Source organism: Alexandromys fortis, unplaced genomic scaffold (assembly GCF_014885135.2).
Source record: "Alexandromys fortis isolate MF-2015 unplaced genomic scaffold, M_Fortis_MF-2015_v1.1 scaffold_4, whole genome shotgun sequence".
NCBI lineage: Eukaryota > Metazoa > Chordata > Mammalia > Rodentia > Cricetidae > Alexandromys > Alexandromys fortis.
The window spans coordinates 17,131,953-17,153,363 of NW_026067944.1; the positions used below are offsets into that span (position 1 = coordinate 17,131,953).

A 21,411-nucleotide genomic window follows, 5' to 3' on the forward strand; every position below is an offset into this window, starting at 1 on the left:
TCTGTTTTAAAGGCAGCAGAGATGGACGGCTAGGCATGTGTGTCTCTTCTCTGCTTCATCAAGCCTGGGGTGACAGAGTGGCTTTCTGGTATCATACCATTGCTTTCTGGGTTACATTCCATGCTCCTCATTTTTCTCTGCCCCCTACCATAGGCATTCTCAAGGAAAAAAATCAAGATTGGCTGATTTAAAGTAAGGAAAATTATACATCTTAGGGTCCCTGAATTTTATGCACCAAAGCACCTAAAGTAATAGCCAAGCCTTGGGATGCAGGAAGAAATGGACCCACTACCTCAGGTGTCAAAAAGTGCTGCTATCCATAAGACTATGAGGAAAAGGACTGAAATCAATTAGCTCTTCATTGTTCTGGCTGCATTCTCCTCCTCACAACTGAATTTATAAACCATAGATTAAGCTGTCAATTGGTTGCAGAAGGTACTTAACTAATTTTCTGAGAACTAGAAATTGATCTTATCTCAGATCAAATAAAAATAGAAATATATTTTTAAAATGTTAGCTCAAATTGCCAGAAAAAAATCTTATAGACTTTAGGTTCTTATAAACATTAATAAACTATTTTATATATATTTTTAAAAAAATGTATGTAATTTTAATATGACTATTCTTGAGATAAGATTATACATGATGTATCTTAACCAGTAAATATTTACAATTTAGGTTGTTGTGTTAATGTTGTGGGTTTGGGGGGGATATGCATACATGAGTTTGGGGTCCATTAGTACTTGTGTGTGCTTATATATTTACACGCATATACACACAGAAGAAAGTGAGAGTGTTGAATGTCTTGCTATATTTCCCTTTCCCTCTCACTGGCAACAGGTTCTCTTACTGAACCTTGAGTTTCCTGTGTTTTGGCAAGGTTGACTGAACATGCTCAGCAATCATTCCCCACACCCCTTTGCAGCATACCGGATACCGATTTATGTAGCCATGCTGGCTTTCACATGGCTGCTGGGCAGCCAGTGATCCTACCAATGGTAGTGTAGCCTCAGTCTCATTATTGTGCCTTCTAAATTAAAACTCTCTCCAAATTTGTGTTGCATGTATTTTACAGTAATATATGACATTCTTATATAGCATTAAAATAATTAGACAGTTATAAACTGTAGTGACAATTTTAGATCATCACAAGTTCTAGAAGCAGAAATATAAAAGCCACATAAAAATTTTATGATTCCATACTTATATTATGTGTAATTTTACTTGGTTGTCAAATCTTGAATGATAAATTTTGTTGTGAAATAAATGAGCTGAATGAATGAATAAAATGCATTATTTCAGAATGCAGAGGATGTCACTTAACAAGCCCTAGTGGGACAATAATTATTATTCATTCCAAGTTAGTGCTTTATATAGCATTTGAATGGTCAGTATCCATTGTTGCTTCTCCTTTAAGGCACGTAGTATCAGAGGCAGCAGGACGCTAGCAACACAAGTATATCTGCCATGTGTTTAGTGACCAGGATTCCATGATCATTTTCATGATGGTGTGGATGATTGACACTCATTTTGGTTAGCTTTTTTGTCAGTTTCTCAAAATACAGTGTATCAGAATTGTAGCATGTCAGTCTTACAAATAGATTGCATTGGTAGTGGTACTGTTCAATGAAATGTATTTGGAATAAAATACAAAATCAATATTAAGAGTAGATCTTGAAAATGTATTTGAAAAAAGTTCAAGGAAATGTAAAGAGAGTAAATTGAATGAACTTAAACATATGATATACTGTCACATCACAGATGATCTTAGAGTATAATATTTAAATACTTCGCTGCCTGAGTACATGTGCTTGTGCACACACACACGCACACACACACATCTAGCCACAAATACACACATACCTGCATCTTTAACACTTAACAGAAAGAAGTAACTTCTTAAATGCTATTTCAATATTTGAAATTGTACATTGTTACTATATTAAGGATGATCCTTAAGTCACAGTAACAGGCTCTTGAGTACAGTTTCATGAAGAAAGCCACAGGAATTTGAAAATTATCCTGACATAAACAAAAGTGTCACAAATAAAACTACAAGTATTTTGTCAGCAGAGTGTGTGTAGAAGCTAAAAGCTTAACCTTTTCTCCCAATATTAATTTTATATTGTCATTGCATTGTAAAAATGGTAATTCCTAAAATATTTCCTAAAACAGAGTCATGAATTGTACCCAAAATCAGATTAGAAAATAAATGATGAAATGTTGCATAGATCTGTCCAAATGCTGTGGTTCCCTACACTACATTGCCCCCCAACTTGCTCTTTTTGGCATTTTCTTTTGAAAAACAAACAAATGGCAGCTATAACATTTATATAATTTATAGAAATTATGATCTTCAGTGGAAACATAGGAGTACATTTTAACTGTGTATATGCAGAAGATGAGTGATTGTTTAACCTTGACATGTGTAGAGAATATTCCAATGGTCATGTGTCCAAACTTAGAGACAAATCCCTTCTCAAGGCACTAATGACCAAGAGAACTATTTTACATTTCGCCTATTTTCTTGTTCTTCTTTATCTCTTGAGTATTAATACTAATTTGAGCTAGAAACATTTAGAATTAAATAAAGTTATGTTTAGCTTTTTTAAGATTGAGTTTTTATTTAAATTGAAGCAGACTTGATATGTATTTTGTTACTTAAACTATATCCTTTGGAACTACACATATACCTACATTGTCATGTTCAAAGAACAGCTTGAGAATTCCTCAATTAACTTAATGTAAAGGAAAACTGATACTTTAAATTTTTCATACATGATTTTTATTATTGCAATGATTTGGGATTTATTACGATGATCCCAGCCACTGATCCATATATAAACTTGTTGTAAGACCCTGCACGTCTCCCTGTTCAAAATCCATTCATATGTTTTTTAAACAGTACACAGATTGAGCATAATTCTCAATAAAAGTTTTATTCAGAAATGAAAGCAATGAACAGTTAATCATTTGTAACATATATGACAATAAGATTTTCATGCCATCATTTAAGTAATTAGCCAGTGGGTTGGGTTTTTTTTTTTTTTTTGAGTAGGTTTTACCTTTATTTTCATTTGTTGAGCAAAGATAAAACACAAGAGAAGAGATTTGCATGTGGGTTGGCAGTGAACTGGATTTGAGGAATAAGACAATAAATCACTTGCTATTTAGTATATCTGTCAAAAGTTTATATTCTTGTCCTAGATTAAACACCATGTGTGAAAAATTCCAAAGATATGGCCAAAACGGCTATGGCTAATTTACAGTTAATTAAAGGATACTTTCATTGTAATCTTCGATATATTAGTTAGTAGTATTGAATTGGGAAGGAAACTTAGAATGTGTTTTTAAAACTACTTTGTGTGTAGTACACACCCTTACACTAACATTCTGACTCAATTTTTTAAACAACTGTTTTAATAAGGAAGAATCTGTTATTCACAATTATATATATACATATATATATATATATAATACTAAATAATGGAAAGTCTAACTGTTTAGTCTGAGAGGTGTAAGATTGAGCAGTGAATGTGAAGCATTTGACTAGCACCAGGAGCTTCCTTGGATTGTGGTCCCCACTACTGTCAAACACACAAAGAAAAAGAACATTGACATTATCTGGCATTCATGCAATTTCATGGGATTTCTATATAGATTTTTTGGGGGGGGAGAATATCATGTTTATATGTTTTGTAATTGGTGTGTTGTTTTATTTTCATTTGATTTTAGAAGTGGCAGGAATACAAGGTTTTAACAATCACACCCAGCTGTATTATTGTTTATATTTTTGCAGGCCATGTATCTATTAAGAAGTTTTATTACATCATTCCCTCCATTGTCTCCTAGATCCAATTCTTTCTGTATCCCCTGATGCTCTATCAAATTTATCAACTCTTCTCTATTTTTGTACACACACACACACACACACACACACACAGAGAGAGAGAGAGAGAGAGAGAGAGAGAGAGAGAGAGAGAGAGAGAGAGAGAGTGTTTTATATATACACAGTGTGAATCCACTGAAGAAAACGTTATCTTTTTTTTTTTTCTCCCAGATGTTAACAATTGCAAACTCCGTCTTGGCTTTGGGTAGGAAATTGTGGCCATTTCCTCTTGTTTATGCTAGGATTTTTGTTTTTATTTTAAGCTTATGTAGGTTTTGTGAATATTGTCACAGGTTATATGAGTTCATATTTATATCAATAATACTGGATTTGGAAACAATATCTCCTTGGGATCATCTGTCAATGTAGATCCTTGAGCCTTGAGGGGAGGGGCATGATAAGGACATCCCCTTTAAGGGTGCGTAAACCAAAGTGTGTCATTCTCAGCACACTGACCAGTTGTGCATCTCTCTGTTAATAATCATCTACTAAAAACGTTTTGGTTTTCTTTTTCCACAATGCTTGAGTGGTGCAGTGCTCCAGGCATAGTAATATATCATTAAGAATGATTTCATTGCTATATTGATTTGGTACAATAATAACAGTGGGAAACATCTAATCACAGGTTTTTGGCCTGATTAACAATTTCAAGTATGAGTTTTATTTCATGGAACTAGCCTTAAATTTAATAGAAAGTGGCTAGTTGTTCCTATAACACTTGTGCCACTATTATATCAGTGGGTATATCTTGCTGGTAGACCACTAGCTTTCAGGGTTCCTAACTGGGTGGGACTGAGGATTACTCTTCTCTTCCATGTATTTGTGTATGTATGTATGTATGTATGTATGTATGTATGTATGTATATAATGAATCTATATATTTCTTATATGTGTATTAACTTTCTCTTATATGGATATATAGCACTCTTCAAAAAATCGTATTTCATTAGAGTTAAAATGTATTATAAAGCAACTTTTATAACAGAATCACTATGGAGACTTGAAGGTACTGAGAGAGAGCGAGGCAGAAGAATATGAATCATGAACTTGGTAGACAGTTATCCAACGTCATGCTCCTTTGAAAGAGACACACACCTGGCGGCAAAGCAGTCCATTGAAACATGCCAAAATGATCATCCAAGTTTCCATACCTCAAGGAATTTCATGGAATATTGATTTTGTCTGAAACTGGGAATGTCTGGCATGATTTTGCAGGTTCAAATATAAAGGCTGAAAGCAGATCTGTTTTCAAGGCTCCTTGTTCTTTCTCTAAATATTTACTTAAAGGCTCTGTGTACTGAAACATTGCTTGGCATTTAAAAAAACTACTGCATGAGCATGGAACAATCAATATTTTTGAACATTAGTCATTTCATGGAATTCTTTTTCTAAAATATGATGCAATTACAACCTCATATTTAAATCAAATACAAAGAAGTAATATGTCATCCATCAGAAAATAATCGTGAACTTTGAATAACTAGCATGTACTTATTGATAAACAGCCTCCATTCATTGCACAGAAAACTACGAAAATAAATTACAAAATACCCTGAAACAAATGTATAGATCCTCATTGAATTTTAAAATACTAAAAAATAACCTAAGATACTTTATGAGTAAAGCAGATTTACTTGTGTTTTCATATGAATTAAGCAAAAGTAGGTGATATTTTAAATAACAGCAAAAATTAGGTATCTACTTACTTATTTATTTTATGTGCGTGCATATCTGTCTATGTAGGTTTCCTACATGTATGCAGGTGCCTGTAGAGGCCGGAAGAGGACATCAGATTCATCTGATCTCTACTTAGGGTTTGTGAGTCACCTGACATGGGTGCTGGAACCTGAACCTAATCATCTATAAGAGCAGCCACTGTCTCTAACCAGTGAGCATTCTCTCCTACCCGAGATACATATTTGTTTATCCTTTTGCTCTTAGAATGAAGAATTAGCATCACAGAGGGTGTGCAAGTGTACACTTGATATGAGGTATCAATGCAGCTCTTCATTTATCATAAATGGTTTCAGAGGTACGGTGTCTGCTGGCTAGATATCCAGTTTATTAAACTTTGGCTCTTTTCAGTGATAACAATTGACATGGGGAAGTTTGTGACTCCTAAAACACATTAGTGGCATGCTGATGCTTCTGTGATTAATTATTTAAGCTGCTACAAAGTCAAATTATATGTAGTCACACAACAGGCACTGCAGATGTGACTGTCAAAGCAATGATAAACTTCTGTGGAGTATATTTTTAAACAGATGCCTTGAATTTTAACTAGATATAAAATAATTAATGTTTTACAGAAAATTTTTATAGATATTCTATGATATGTGCTACTATGTATATGCACACACACACACAAAATGTAGCTCATTTTGAAAATACACAGTAGTGTTTTACAGCGAGTGGTTAGTCTCATAATTGGAGCTGCATTTGTAGTTGAGAAAATAAACTGAACAAAGCTCATGCATTCCAATACGTACATTACCGACAATACAAATTTGAATTTAATATCTATTTACTCATAGAATGAATCATTTCATATGATCCTAAAATGATAGACTAATACAAACAGAAGAGGAAGTTATTTGTGTCTGAACATAAAAATTCGATAATTTTAGTCTTGAATCAGTTTCTTGAGAATTGGATAAATTCTGACACCTGTATTAATCAGAAGTAGACTCTTTCAAACACATACCTGTTACGATCAATTTGGTAATGAGAGATATACTGTCAGTAAACTAAATGCAGTAAAGGGGTATAGTAGAGAATAATGAAAATACAATGATGAATGATTCATAAAAACAGCATAGAAGAGATCTAGTTCTCTAATTTTCTGAAGAATAGAGAAGTAATCACCATCATTATGATATTTACATAGATCGGATTCCATGTGCTCACCACTTTATTGACTTCCAGATCCAACTCTATGCACAACCTCACAAATGATGCAGACAAAACAGCACGAGGGACTCTCACTTAGACATCCTCAAAGAGGAAACACTCTCAGTCTAGTCTGGCCAAGCTCAGACACCTCCTGGTGCTGTTGCTGGATCTAATGATAGGCTCTCCACTGCACAGACCTTCCTTCTCTGTCCTTAGTCTCTTTCCCACATGGTTGTCTTAACACAGGGTCAGGACCATTCAGGATGCAGAGGTGATTGCAATCATCTGTTTTTATGAATAATACTCAGGCTCAGCATATCACAATGTGAACATGTCACGAAGGACTAATAAAATACACACTATTATATACTCATAAAAATTCTGCAACTTGCACCACTGTCCTCCCAATGAGAGTTTAAATCCTCTGAGTCACATCTATATTATTTTCTGAAAGCCATATGAATACATTTACTATCCGTTTTTTCCAAAAAAAAGGTGATGTGCTTTAAAATGAGAACACTTTCATTGTTATAGGTATACACCAATATAATGTTCACAAGGTTATTATATTTTAATACATATATATGTACATTTGTGAGTCCTAGTAACTAGGTAGTGCTTAAAATCTAAATATACATGCTATAATAAAGCATATTTAAGTAAAACACTGTGCTACTTGTTAGCTACTACATGGATAATAGTTGGTTTGTACAACAGATGATCTCTACATTTAGAGCATGAGACTGGATGTCAAATTATACAGTACTGAGTGGGATTTCCCTCTGTTCGGAGGGATGTATGTGAGTCAGAGAGGTAAGACTGTTGCACATACACTCTCCTACTTTACTTTTACAGCACTGGATTCTTCTTCATGGATTTGGCTGTTGTCTCTTGGCTCTCATTTGTAGACTTCCCTAAAAGACAGACTCCTCAATATCTCACTTTCCCCACTTTGTTCCGTAAAATATTCTTTTCTTGTAGCCTTTCTCCTATCAGTCCATGGCCCCATCTCCTGCTAAGTGGCTGGGCTAGAATCTCTGAAGCCCAGTTTAAATTTTTTCAGAGTCTCATGTCTCACCTTCAATGGCAGAAAATTCTTGCTCCTTTGATTTCCAAAATATATATTTAAAATCCATAAATTTCTATCATCTTATTTTTCTACCCCTGAACAGTTATAATATCTAGCCTCATTCCTCGGTACTGTCCTCAGTGTGATTATAATCTGCATTCAGTAAAAAAAAAAAAAAAAATGACCCTGGTGAAAATACTAAGTCAAGCAGTGAGAGAGATGGATAAAGTGATTGCCGTTCAACAAAAAGAGTGGGTTCTGGGTTCGGGTACTCGGACCCCACATAAAGCTGGATGCAGCCATCTATAAACACAGTTTCTCCTATGGTAAGGTGAGAGGGAGAAACAGGAGAACTCGCACAGCTTTATGGGCCAGGTGCCGTATAACAATGTGGCAAAGGAGAAGGCAAGACACAGTCCGTGAGATATCCATGACCCCTGCACCTGTGCCTGTCATATGTGCTTCATCAGCCACAAGAATACGCACACAGGCATAAACAGGCAGGCAGACAATTTTAAAAATTATATCAATTTATATCACTCCTTTCAAAACTGATTTTCCAATGATCCGATCTCTGCCTCTGAGTAAGAGCCAAAGTTATCAGAATCCCCAGTTGTGCATGGTCTGTTCTGCTCCTGTCCGCTGTGATGTTGTCTTCTCTCCGAGCCTTACAGTCCTATCCTAGCTGCCCTCCATTTTGACCTTAGGGAGCCAGTTCTTTTGTGTCTGAGCATCAGCATTATTCGTCTCTTGCACTGCAAATGTATCCCCCACTGTCTTGCTGCCATGAGATCTCCGCCCCCACCTCCTTCATTTCAGTTCCTCTTGAGTGCCAGCCTCTCAGTGGGTATATGCTGATCACTGTGATCTGAGCTGCATTTCCCTCCCAGCACTGCCTGCACCACTAACTGCTGTTGTCTCATTAACACTTATCACCTCCTAATATTCCCTGTGGTGGACTTAATTTATTATTACACGCACCTTTCCCCACTTTTTGGGGTTTGTTTCCTGACTTATCCCTAGGGTGCAGGAGAAAGTGAGCGCTCCATATTTAGTAAATACATGAACTAATTAAATAATGCATATAGAAAGAAAATTCCTTCCCCTGATGATTTTTTCAGGATGAAAGAGGAGTGTTAATTACTGTCTAATACTTATATCCTTCTAGTGAGCATGTAAGGATAGAGCACAGGAAAAATACATTCTTGTGTTTTGTATTTTCTAACATTCTAACATCAATTTTGAGAACATTGACTGAGACTAGGTTCCTGTGGTTTCTTCGTTTAATACATGGTCAATACTATAAATTATGTGAAGTTTCTCAAGGCAATGTTTTCAGAATCAAATAGATCGTCACTCAGAACCCTAGAACTGTGAGATAAAGGCAGTGCATTTTTTGATATGCACAGCAATTATCCATATATATTTAACACTAATATAAAATACACACCAAGGCAACTTCTTTAAATCACACAAAGTATCCAGGATTATGCATACAATGATTGTGATTATGATAGTGTAACAATGGCAATTAAAAATGTTCCTAATCCGTATTAATGAGTTTAAAGCCCTCATTATCTGCAGAATAGCTTGATTACCCTCTCGGGTTCTGTTTATTGCTAAGGAGAAAAGGAATCTCTTAAAATATTTTACCATATAATTTTATAGCTTTATTTCAGTTTTTTTTAGTAATAAGACATGTATTTTATTAAATACTCTTTTTTTAATATAATTTTTTATTGAAAACAAAATTTTTTCCGCCTCCTCCCCGCCTCCCATTTCCCTCCCCGTCTCCCTTTTCCCCCCTCCTCCCTCTCCTCTCCCCCTCCCCCCACTTCTCTCCCCCTCCCTCTCCAGTCTGAGGGGCAGTCAGGGTTCCCTGCCCTGTGGAAAGTCCAAAGTTCTCCCCGCTCCATCCTGGTCTAGGAAGGTGGACATCCAAACTGGCTAGGTTCCCACAAAGCCAGAACATGAAGTAGGATCAAAACCCAGTGGCATTGTCCTTGGCTTCTCAGCAGCCCTCATTGTCCGCCATATTCAGAGAGTCCGGTTTTATCCCATGCTTTTTCAGTCGCAGTCCAGCTGGCCTTGGTGAGCTCACAATAGATCAGCCCCACTGTCTCCGTGGGTGGGTGCACCCCTCGTGGTCCTGACTTCTTTGCTCATATTTTCCCTCCTTCTGCTCCTCCTTGGGACATTGGGAGCTCAGTCCGGTGCTCCAGTGTGGGTCTCTGTCTCTATCTCCATCCATCTCCAGATGAAGGTTCTTTATTTATCTCTAGGAACCAATTATGAGTGAGTACATCCCATGTTCATCTTTTTGGGTCTGGGTTACCTCACTCAGGATAGTGTTTTCTATTTCCATCCATTTGCATGCAAAATTCGAGAAGTCATTGTTTTTTACCGCTGAGTAGTATTCTAATGTGTATAAATTCCACACTTTCTTCATCCATTCTTCCATTGAAGGACATCTTGGTTGTTTCCAGGTTCTGGCTATTACAAATAATGCTGCTATGAACATAGTTGAACAAATGCCCCTGTCATATGATCGGGCATCTCTTGGGTATATTCCCAAGAGTGGCATTGCTGGGTCCAGGGGTAGGTTGATCCCGAATTTCCTGAGAAACCGCCACACTGCTTTCCAAAGTGGTTGCACAAGTTTGCATTCCCACCAGCAATGGATGAGGGTACCCCTTTTTCCACAACCTCTCCCAGCAAAGGATATCATTGGTGTTTTTGATTCAGTTTTTAAGAATTTTTTAATTTGAAATTTAATTAAAATTAATAAAATTACATCTTGAAAACTAAAGCCATGTCACTAACTGAGCAAAGCAAAGAACACGTGTGCCTCTGATCATCCACATACACACAGAGCTAAGTAAAATTTTAGTTAGTCCATGTTTGTATTTTCATCTACATAGTATGTAATAGGGAATTTTCAAATAGGAAATAATTGCATTAAGTTATATAAAACATAGGTTAAATTATTTTTAAATGTTGGGAAAAAAGCATTGACTATAATTGAAGTCTGTTCAAAATGGCAATCATGAATACGTCTGATTGAGATGTATATTAAACAAGGGAAAATGAGTGCATGGCTTGAGCACCAGGCTAGAGGACTTTTAGAGAATATGAAGTCAATAGTGGTGTGTGTACTCTTCCAAGGTATGGCTGGTATTCTTGTACCTCTTTCAACTTTAGTAGTTCATGAATACTTCGTGTGACTTGACTGTGTTAATCTGTCATTCAAAGCAAAATGTTCAAAGTTTAGAAAACATGTAAACTACTTTTTACTAATTATGAATGCTTATTAGTGATCATTTAGTTAATATTTGCTGTGTGTCAGGCACTGGCTAATACATTGTTTGATTTAAAATTCCCAAAGGTACATTAATATTCAATTTGTTAAGGAACAATCCATTATGAATAAGAGAGGGAAACACTTTAAAGCGATATTTTATATTGTATTACTGAAATCTGCTTTGTTATTCGGGGTGGCTTTGTTCGTGGAAGCTGTGAATAAAGAAAGGATGAAGGATCTAGAGAGATGACTCAAAAGGTAACAGGTTAAGAGCAGGAACGGCTCTAACAGAGGGCTGAATCTGGTTCATAGCACCCACATATGTGGCTTAAAACCATCTTTAAATCTAATTTCCAGAATACCTAACTCCTTAGACCTCCACAAGTACCTGCCCTCATGTCACACAGACAATACACATAATTAATATTGTAAACATTTTAAATAAAAAATAATCAATGAAAAGGCAAGTTTAACAAGTTTCACAAAACCCAAATAGTAACAATAGTAAATAAAACAAAATACATTTATCATTATTTTCCAGTTACATTTCAGCAGGGTTAACATGTTTAAAGAAATCTTTTCATATGTGTGTGTGTGTGTGTGCGTGTGTGCTAACGACTGCATCTTCTTGAGAGAGTAGAACATGGTTTTCATGTTCTTGTTTATGAGATTGACCTTCTCATCTTTGAAAGCATTGAGCAGATCCTGCATTCTGCTGTGTGTGCTGAATGTTGGGAACCAAGTCTACAGCAGTGGTAGGAGTAATTACAGCTGTCAGTTCCTTCAGTATGACAAAACAACCTGGTTTCCATGTTACAAGAAACAGATTGTAGGAATCCGAAGGCGAAGGAATAACAGTCCCCAGGCTGAACAGCGTGGTGATTAACTGGTAAACTTGGCCTTTCAGAGCACGGCATTTATACTGTGTGAGGGAAGGAGACAGAGTATTTTATAAATGCAAAACATAAATATAAACAAGAATCTTATCACGAAGAAGCCAAGGGCTAGAATACTTTCCAGGGGAGGGAGAAGCTGTATCTAAAGAATCTTGGCAGAAGGTCTTTCATGTAGGTTTTCTGCTGTGAGAGTTCTTCCTGTGTAAGTGGGTGTTCCTCACATCTGGTTTATTTGGATATTGGAGATCCAGCACTTCCTCGTACCAAGCAAGAGGAAAATAGATGAAATTGGAAAAGGTTAAAACACGTTATAAAATGAGGAACAAGTAACTGGCCGCCAACAAGTTGTTTATTTTTAAAGCAATTTGTTTGGCGTATCATGCTGCTTCTCTCTTTATGTATGTGGAGGGCAATTTGGTATGCTTTGGGCAAGATGAAGCCTACGCGCCAGGCTCAGATATCTGGGAAACATGCAGAAAAACTCATCCATTATTTTTGGGTTTTGTTCAACTGTGAGGTAAGGCTTTAAGACCTGGATTGGCTAGTGTCTGCACTTTTTCTCAGTGAAAAAAAAAGGGGGGGGGCACCGCTTCTCTCATGAAAACAAGGGGCATGATATTAATTGGTAAATTAATTATAAATTATTGAAGCAAGTCAGTCTGTAAATCAAAAATTAGATCCTCATGATGCATAGCAAAGAACATCTTTTCAAAGCTCAGCAGAGACGGGGCATGCTGAATACATCTGCACATATTTCTCTCTCTGTTTTCAAGAATTTCTCTTCTTTTCTCCCTGTATTGACTCATGTCTACTTCAGTCTTTTTCCTGCACAAATTGTAACTAAGGCAACCAGATGGCTCTGGACAGAAAGCAGGACACCTCTTGTTGCTTGGACAGGTTTCAGAATTGACACAGCCCCAATTCCCACATGTGCATGGTGTGGCAGAAGCAGTGTCCAACCTTGAGAGTGTAGATTTTAAAGCTGAGGGGACAATAAACTTTCATGGATGCGCTAGTTTGCAGACACACAAGAGCAAAATTATGATGAAGTGAAGAATTTAACAACAACAAAAAACCAAAGAGGAGAAAAAAAAAAGGACATGAGGGTAGATCAAGCCCTCTACTAGTTAAGGCTAAATACTTAGCTTTTCTGAATGATGATTTGTTCGGGAAACTTAAGACTAAAATGGACACCATCAAAGCAATTGTCAGATACCCCGTTAGCAGCTTCAAATGCTGTCTAACACTGCTGAATGAAAATAAATTCTATACAACCTAAATATTATCCAGGCTGCCTTTCTCACCCTTAGCTGCTGCCCTTAACACCTTTACTTAGTTCTGGTGTCCTGTCACAAAACCAGATCCCCTGGAAAAAAAAAAAAAGATTGAAAAAGGAAGAGGAGCAAGAAACATAAATGGTCACACTTCTTGTTTTTTTTTTTTTTTTTTTTTTTCCTGATTTCCTTTGTGCTGGGACATGTGCTATCTCAGTAACCAGGCTGTTACACAGATGACTGTCGTAAAGGATAATCTTGAAGGATAAAAACACGGCCAAGAACCAAGCCACAGAGATGCAACCCTCTGGGGCTCATAATGTACTTGTATTGATTTCACAAGTATCCTGCAGGTACTAATTCCAGGAATTTGTCTTTACGTGTCTCTGGAGATATGGAAATAAATAAAAGAACAAATTATCCTTTGGACTGAATGGGATAGACAATCAACAATATAAATAATATATATGATGTTTAGATGGCCACATTGGCTATAGAGGAAACTTAAATAAAGCCAAAGATAAGATGGGGGGAACTGATGTGTAGGGTTGCAATTTTCAGCAGGACTGGTAGAGAAGTCAGTTCAGTCTCTTGTATCCCCCTCTGCTGTGGAAGATAGCTATTTGTTTGATCATTTACCCCTTTTATACATACTTCCCTAGTCCAATGTGTCAATACTTTGCAAATATTCACAGTTTTAACCCAAATAATACTATGTTATGGTTGAAAAAAGTAAAAAAAAAAAAATTACCTGATGTTTTCCAAGGAGTTCGTGGGGAAGACAGAAAAGGAAACTATTAAGCTTAACTCTGCAATCTTCTCAAACATTTAAAAAAAAGTAGTACTACAGACTCTATCATGTTATTGTAGATCATTTTTAATGAAGGTGTAATTGTTAAGTTATATGGTCTCTTTGCTCACTTTTCAATTAAGTTACAACTATACTTTGATAGTGTTTCTTTTGTGTTGTTTAACCAAGGTGGATAAGAAGACATACTATTTGTTGGTAGTTTGTAAGTGTCAAGAACTCCAGCAGGAGAGAGGCCCTGTGTTATAAATACTTTTGGAGTTAATTTTTTAAAAGAAGGGAAAAATGATTTTATGAGATGCTGATTACACGTCACTTCTTTTATATCCACAACAAATTATATTAATATTTTATAGGCCTTCAGAACTCTTACTTAAAATAAACATAATCTTCTTTAGCAAATATATCTTATCCTGTGCTTTTCTTTTGCAACACAAGCCATTATTATCCCAAGCAGCTCCATCTAAGAAATCTGGATCAATTGCTCTGTTTGAAACAGTCATATTTGAAAGGAATGAAAATCTAGGAGGTCGCTGCAAATGGAGAAAATAATTGTATTTGTTCTTGCTTTTTTATAACTTAACAAATTTCCATGCATGTAATGTGGAAGGAAGAAAGAAAATACCATGTTTTTGTTATTAAACTAAAAATATTTTTGCCCATGTCTCTAAAAGAGTACATGCAATATTAATTAAATTTTTTGATATATTAATTCATTATATACTATTGTGGCTGGTGTGCATTCAAATATTTCTAATATGCTTTGTGAGCTTAATAAACAACATTTATCAAACCACTGTGATGATATAATTTTTTTTCATATTTGTTGCTTTAGTTATATCATATCAAGCTATATGCCAAAATCTATTTCTCATTTTACAAATCAGAATAATTAGTTTTTGGCATCAGATATCTATTGATTTCTGATTTAATAGAGAGGAATTTCACTAGGGGAACACAAATAATATGTAGGAAAATGAATGAAGTAAAGAAGTTGGGTAGGACCAGCTTATACACCATCAGTCTTTACTAGTGAAACCCTGGTAACCACTTCCAGTCTTCTTCCTTGGCTCTCATCACTGGTGCTGCCTGGCAAAGTTGCTGTGGAACCTGCCTGGAATTTTGAAGCCTGTCTCCCCATAATGCATTTCCCACTGATTTTTCTTTCATTAAGAAGTCATAATCAGGAATATTTAACAAGCAGGAGTCCTAGAAATCTAATGGAATCATAAAAACCAATGGAGGGGGGCTAGAGAGATGGCTCAGTGGTTAAGAGCATTGCCTGCTCTTCCAAAGGTCCTGAGTTCAATTCCCAGCAACCACATGGTGGCTCACAACCATCTGTAAAGAGGTCTGGCGCCCTCTTCTGGCCTTCAGGCTTACACACAGACAGAATATTGTATACATAATAAATAAATAAATATTAAAAAAAAAAACAATGGAGAAACAGTTCATGAGTGGGTGTCCAAAACAGAAATGTCCTGATTAAATATCTCAGATTACTCCATATTTAGTCTTTATACCTGCTAACATTACTCTTGTTGCTCTTAGTGTTTATTGCTTTAATCATTTCACTGGGGCATACAGAAATGTAGCGTCCTCTCCACATGGTGATTTGTGAGATTCAGTGTTGAAGTATTGAAGGATGAGCCTGACTACATAGGAAAGATTGACATGGTAAGGACCTTACACAGACTTTGAAGTACCCTCCTTCTCTTCTCTTATTGTCTTTTTGCCTCTACCCTTTTCTGCTCTTTCCCTTTATTCATTCTACCTTCCCTCTATTCTTCCTTCCATCTTCCCTGCCTCTCTCCTTCACTCCTTCCCTTCCTCCCTTCCTTGCTTCTTTTATCTCTCCCTTCTTTCCTCTATCTCTTCCTTTTCCCTCCCTCCTTACTTATGTTATTTCCTGTTTTTCCTTTTATTCCCATTTTCTCTCTCAATATTAACATTTTTCTTCTTCATAAAAAGCAAAAAAAATAACAAATTTAAATGTATAAGTGAATAGGAAAGTCACACTGATACGTTAGGCTGAGACTGTAGTTCTATTGGGACAGTTCTTGTGTGGTAGACAAGAAGCCCTGGGTTCAATCCCCTCCACTATATGAACTGAGCCTGATACTGCAGGCCTCTAATTTACAGAATAAGAAAATTAAATGGGAGATTCAGAAGTTTAAGGATATTTTTCCTATACTCTGAGTTCAAAAAACAGACCCTGTCTTAAAAGCATTGTTGTCTGAGAATTTTGAATGAAAAATATTCACAATCAACTTTATAATCTATCAGGTGAAAATAATGTGTTAGAATTGATAATTTAATGGAGTAATAACTATGAAAATTCTAAATTTTAAAGGTATCACCTCTTATACACCTATGAGATCTTAAGCTTCAACATATAATATAGATACAATAAATACATAAATTTTGTAGTATGTTAAAGTTTGATAATTTGTATGGAAAAAAATAGCAAAAGCAGCACCAAGTGTCTAGCCAGTACCTGTTACTTACATCATGGGGTAATTCCCCAGGTTATTAAGAGCATAAAGAAGCTAGTAAAGTGTTTTTAAAATTATCAATGTCCATAAATAAATAATTGTAAAATGTTCATTAATAAATAATAACTCTACATACTGCCAGTCATAGAAAAACAACATTAATTTTGTTTCTAAAGCCTTTCTGCCTTTTCTCTATATTCATCTTTACATAGTTGGGATCATGTTATACAGACAAATTTTCATGAATATATTTTGAATAAAAACCCTTGATTTGGTCTTAATACAAATTTAGTTCTTCTTGTTCATAAGGCTCATGAGGTTTATTTTTGTTTGTTTTTACTTTTGGTGAAATCTATTACAAAAATAGTTTGCTTTTGCTATTGTCTCACAAGCTTTCAGTATAGTTTTCATCTCAAACCAATAGGTGTTTCTACTTTAAAATTATAGTTTTTAGTTTTCAAATTTTTTTCTGATGTTTATGTTCTTAGATATTCTTTTAATACAGGGTACATACATATATGAGTTATATCCATGAGGATTTCAGAGAAAATCATCCTGAGAGGCTTAAAGAAATTATTAAGTCATCAGACATTTCAGTGGAAATTGAAAACTGAATGGTGAGGTGCTTCTGGAAAATGGTGCTGAGCACCGTTGAGGCAATAAGATTGGTAAGACAGAAACCACTTGACTTGTTGAAGTCTCTTGCCAGATATAATGAAGAAATGAATGTAATTCATATTGACGGTGGGGGTTACTGAGATATAGGTGGGATTTCTTTCATAGAGATCCATTTTTAAATAAGAATATTAAAATAGTAATGAGCCATTCTTCAGACCCGAACATGTTTGACCTCTTTCTTCCCAATCGTGTCTCACGTCTGCCTGGAATTCACCAGCTAATCTAGACAACCAAAGCCCAGCTCTCTCTCTCTGGTTTCTGCTTCTTCAGTGCTGGAAACACAAGTGTGTAACAACATGGCCATACTGGTTTTTACATGTGTCCCAGGGAGCAAACTCAGGTCTCAAGCTTTCAAGGCAAACTCCTTCCCAACAACGTTCTTTTAGGAATGCCGAACACATATCAGTTGTCTACTCTCTTCAGTCTTTGATGTGCTAAGATTCACCTGCATGTCCGCCTTGATCTTTTCCACTCTTACACTCCTTCAGGCCTTCTGCCTCTATCTAGCTTCTAAAGTGACCACTCACCAGGTATTTCACACTTTCAATACTCCTTTGTGATGACGTCTATGGAGGATCAATACAGAACAAAATTTTTAGTTGAAATTACAGGGCAGTACTGCATGGGTATTTTGAGTGAAGGCGTCTCCAAGTGCACCAGTTAACACATAGCCAAAAAGTATGAACATGAAAAACATCAAGTATAATATGTTATTAAAAAGGGGAGGAGTAAAAGCATTTATACGACAGGCCATAGCCAGAAAAAACATTCCTATATGTTGGCCCATTTCTCTTTGAAATGTGTCTGGTGTGCAATGGGGCATCCTGTGTTCCTAAGAAAGAAAATAACTCAAGAGAATGACAGTTTGCTGTTGTATCGTTATGACTTAAAAGTGAAGCACCTGAATAAAGGTGAAAGTTTATATTAGAGACGTGAAATTTATATATGGAGACCTGAAGATGAGATAATTTTAAATAACATGTTTATATAGATTTTTTATGAAATGTATTTATATTCTGGTTTTCTCTCCCTCAACTCTTTCAGACTCTTATCCCCTCTCCCATTTTAATCCCCACCCTTTCTTTTCTCCTTTGAAAACAAACAGGCATCTAAATAACAGAATAAAATACAATAAAACATGAACAAACTGGAATAAGAAAAAGCAATATATTTATATTAGTTTTAATAGCATATTCTCCTTGTAATGAGAGATGAGATATAATGAGATGTGATGGGAGTAGGGATGGATGGATGAAGGAATAACAATGAAAAGCATCTCTAACATTCACAGAAGTAAACAAAGAACATTTTGAAGGATGTCTAGAAATTAAAATGAACCATCTTTGATTGAGTGTTGCTTATTCCAAAGTTTGAAAAATCTATCTATCTGAAATTTTACTATCAGTGGTAAAATTCATTGGTTTTCTCTCTACTTGTCTTAAAAAACACCAAAGAGGTATTCCTGGGCGTGCTAAGGAAGAGCTGACTGTGAAGGAAGCCTTCGCCCAGAATGCATAAGGAAAGTCTAGAGGCTAATTTCATGCAGAAGACAAATATTATTTGTGGATTGCTAAAGCATTTTCAACTGGAGCACAATAACATTCCTAGATAGATTATCACTATATTTTGAGTCCTAATATTACATACGTGCATACATTGTTAATAATCGCAAAGGTTCTAACAGAACCTCTGCTAATTGTCATCTCTCATTTGATATAGGTAAGCTTGTTGCATATTCTATATTTACAAAAAATTTAGTTGACACATTATTTCAAAAGTTCAAATTAGCTGGAAGTCACTAAAGAGAAGTCCTGAGGTTGGCATTGGCTAGAAAGACAGCCTTGAACTAATTTTAAAGTTTGTAATTAGTACAGATCACAGAGTGGCAACGAAAAGTTTTAATGATAGACTGGCCTGGGCCTTGAGCTAAATTATGCATAATTATTCATAACTGCTATTTTTGGCTTGCCTGATTTCTCCTAGACCTCTGGCTGAGGAAACAATTTGAAATAATTAGTGTACGAATGCATTGACAATGATGAATGAATTGAATGCTCCTTGTGCCAAACATAGGTCTTGATGGGAAGCAGATAACTTTGGCAATCGTGGTATTTTGTGATTGGATGTATAGAAGTAGAAAGTGTTTTCTGTTTTCCTTTTCTTATTTTTCCAGAAGTTGTTTCTTAAATCATTTTCTAAACCTATTAAACATAATATACTTTTAAGGAATGAGAAAAAAATTTTTTTTGGTTACAAACATTCTAAACTCATTATTTTCTTGTATTTAGTTTTTGCAAATTTAATATGGAGCTTGAACTGTGATGCACCCAATATAGCATCATAGTAATTAAGAAATTATCTTCACATTTTACACAGAAAGTTTTTAATAATATATTCCACCAGATTATAAATGTATTTAAAATATAATGAGTTAAATTCAAATTTTAAAGTATGCAAGTAATATGATTGTATGCATTATACATTACATGCAATGAAAATATAATGCAATATACGAGAACACCATATTTATGAGCTCTTATAAACAGGCAATACAATGGATGTCTAGCTGTATGTTGAATTCTTGTTGCTAACATCTTACTCTTAAGTCTATTACTCTATGAAATAATCTTAAAGCATACGAATTTATAAAGAATTCAAAATATTAATAGTGATAAAATCTAACACACCATCAATGATAAAACTAGAAGAAAAAAACTTATGAAAACATTCTTTGAGATGTCTTTGTAATTCATTGTCCACGAATTGTATGAAACTCATTTCTTAATTAAATAAGTACTCAAAGGCACAATGTATCCTCATTTTCCCGCTGAATAAGCACCAACAATAGTTTCTGTCTCTGTTCAGTTGTGTCTTGGCTGGAGTTTAAGACAACCATTCTTTGTTTTGTGGATTTCAGCCCTCCTGTTAGGTCCCCTAACTATGAAGCTCATTTTTTTTCCCTAAAACTGTAAGCTAATATAAATATATAAGTATGGACTTTTCAGAGAAGCCTTGAAATATACACTTGGCAAATTTTATCAAATTATTGTCACTGTCCTTTTTAAATAGTTTGTTAAGGCATCAAGACTCAGACAGCAAAGAATATACATTTTTCTTTCCGTAATTATGTGTGCGCTCAGCTAGAACAAATTCTGTAAGACATAAATACTATGTATCTTATATAATATACAACATAAATGTATATTGTACTTAGTATAATTGTTTTATGCTTGCATTAGAGTTATTGGGTTTAATTTTGTTCTGGAGATACTGTACCTAATCTAGTTTTAAATAAAGTTTTTCATTAATTTTAATCATAACAATTATTTAATGATGTTTGTTATTCATTAATGGGTTAACATATAATTTTAAATTATTTCTAGAGATATAGCATTACTAAAGTTTAAGCTTTAGACTCTTGGCTTGGCGTAGCTTCTCAGTTCCTTTCCCTCACAACAGTTTGTCCTATCAGATTACATTAGACTCAGCCAGCCAAGAGCACCTTTGCTCATCCTCCATCCCATTAAAATGGAATCAGACCTGTGGAGGCTATACTGGTCTTTGACATGAACACAGCTTTGGTGTAAAATGCAGTCAGTGAGGTGACATATGAACTGACGTTTTTCTACATTTTTCTTCTGTGACAAATGTACCCTGTGACCTTTCCTATTGAAGGCAGAACAAAAAAAAATGTGCAGTGAGATCCCAATCCCCAAATAAGCAATACTGAATTCTAAGTAATAATTCTAAATAGGAATTATAATAAAAGAGAATTTTCTACATAACGTCATGAAAAAAAGATATGGAAATTTTGACACCCTTGAGTAAGACAAATCAAAAGGAATAATCTATCTGGATGTAGTTTGGAAATTATAAGAGTATTATGTTTATAAAGTATTGCCCAGGGTGAAGTTATATGATTGGCTTATTGTGTATAGGGCCATTAAAATTCAGCTCATTTCTGAGGTTTCATGTTTACAGCTAGAAAAGCAAATATTTACTCTTCTTAAGTTTTTTTTTTTTTTCTTCAAGAAAGTTTATTCCAACACTTTTGCTTGGCTGGATAGAGTAATGATATTTTCAACAGATTTAACATGAATGGAATAGAA

The 21,411-nt window shown here is 35.2% G+C and overlaps 1 protein-coding gene and 1 long non-coding RNA gene across 3 annotated transcripts in view; one reads left to right on the plus strand and one right to left on the minus strand.

Moving 5' to 3' along the window:
* The window catches only part of Epha3 (EPH receptor A3), a 291,595-nt gene that overhangs the window by 29,990 nt on the left and 240,194 nt on the right, over positions 1-21,411 (plus strand). The window lies entirely within an intron of this gene.
* The window catches only part of LOC126505781 (uncharacterized), a 347,236-nt gene continuing 335,569 nt past the window's right edge, over positions 9,745-21,411 (minus strand). The window contains exon 3 of the long non-coding RNA XR_007592979.1: positions 9,745-10,116. This is a non-coding gene — a long non-coding RNA (uncharacterized lncRNA). The remainder of the gene's footprint in view (positions 10,117-21,411) is intronic.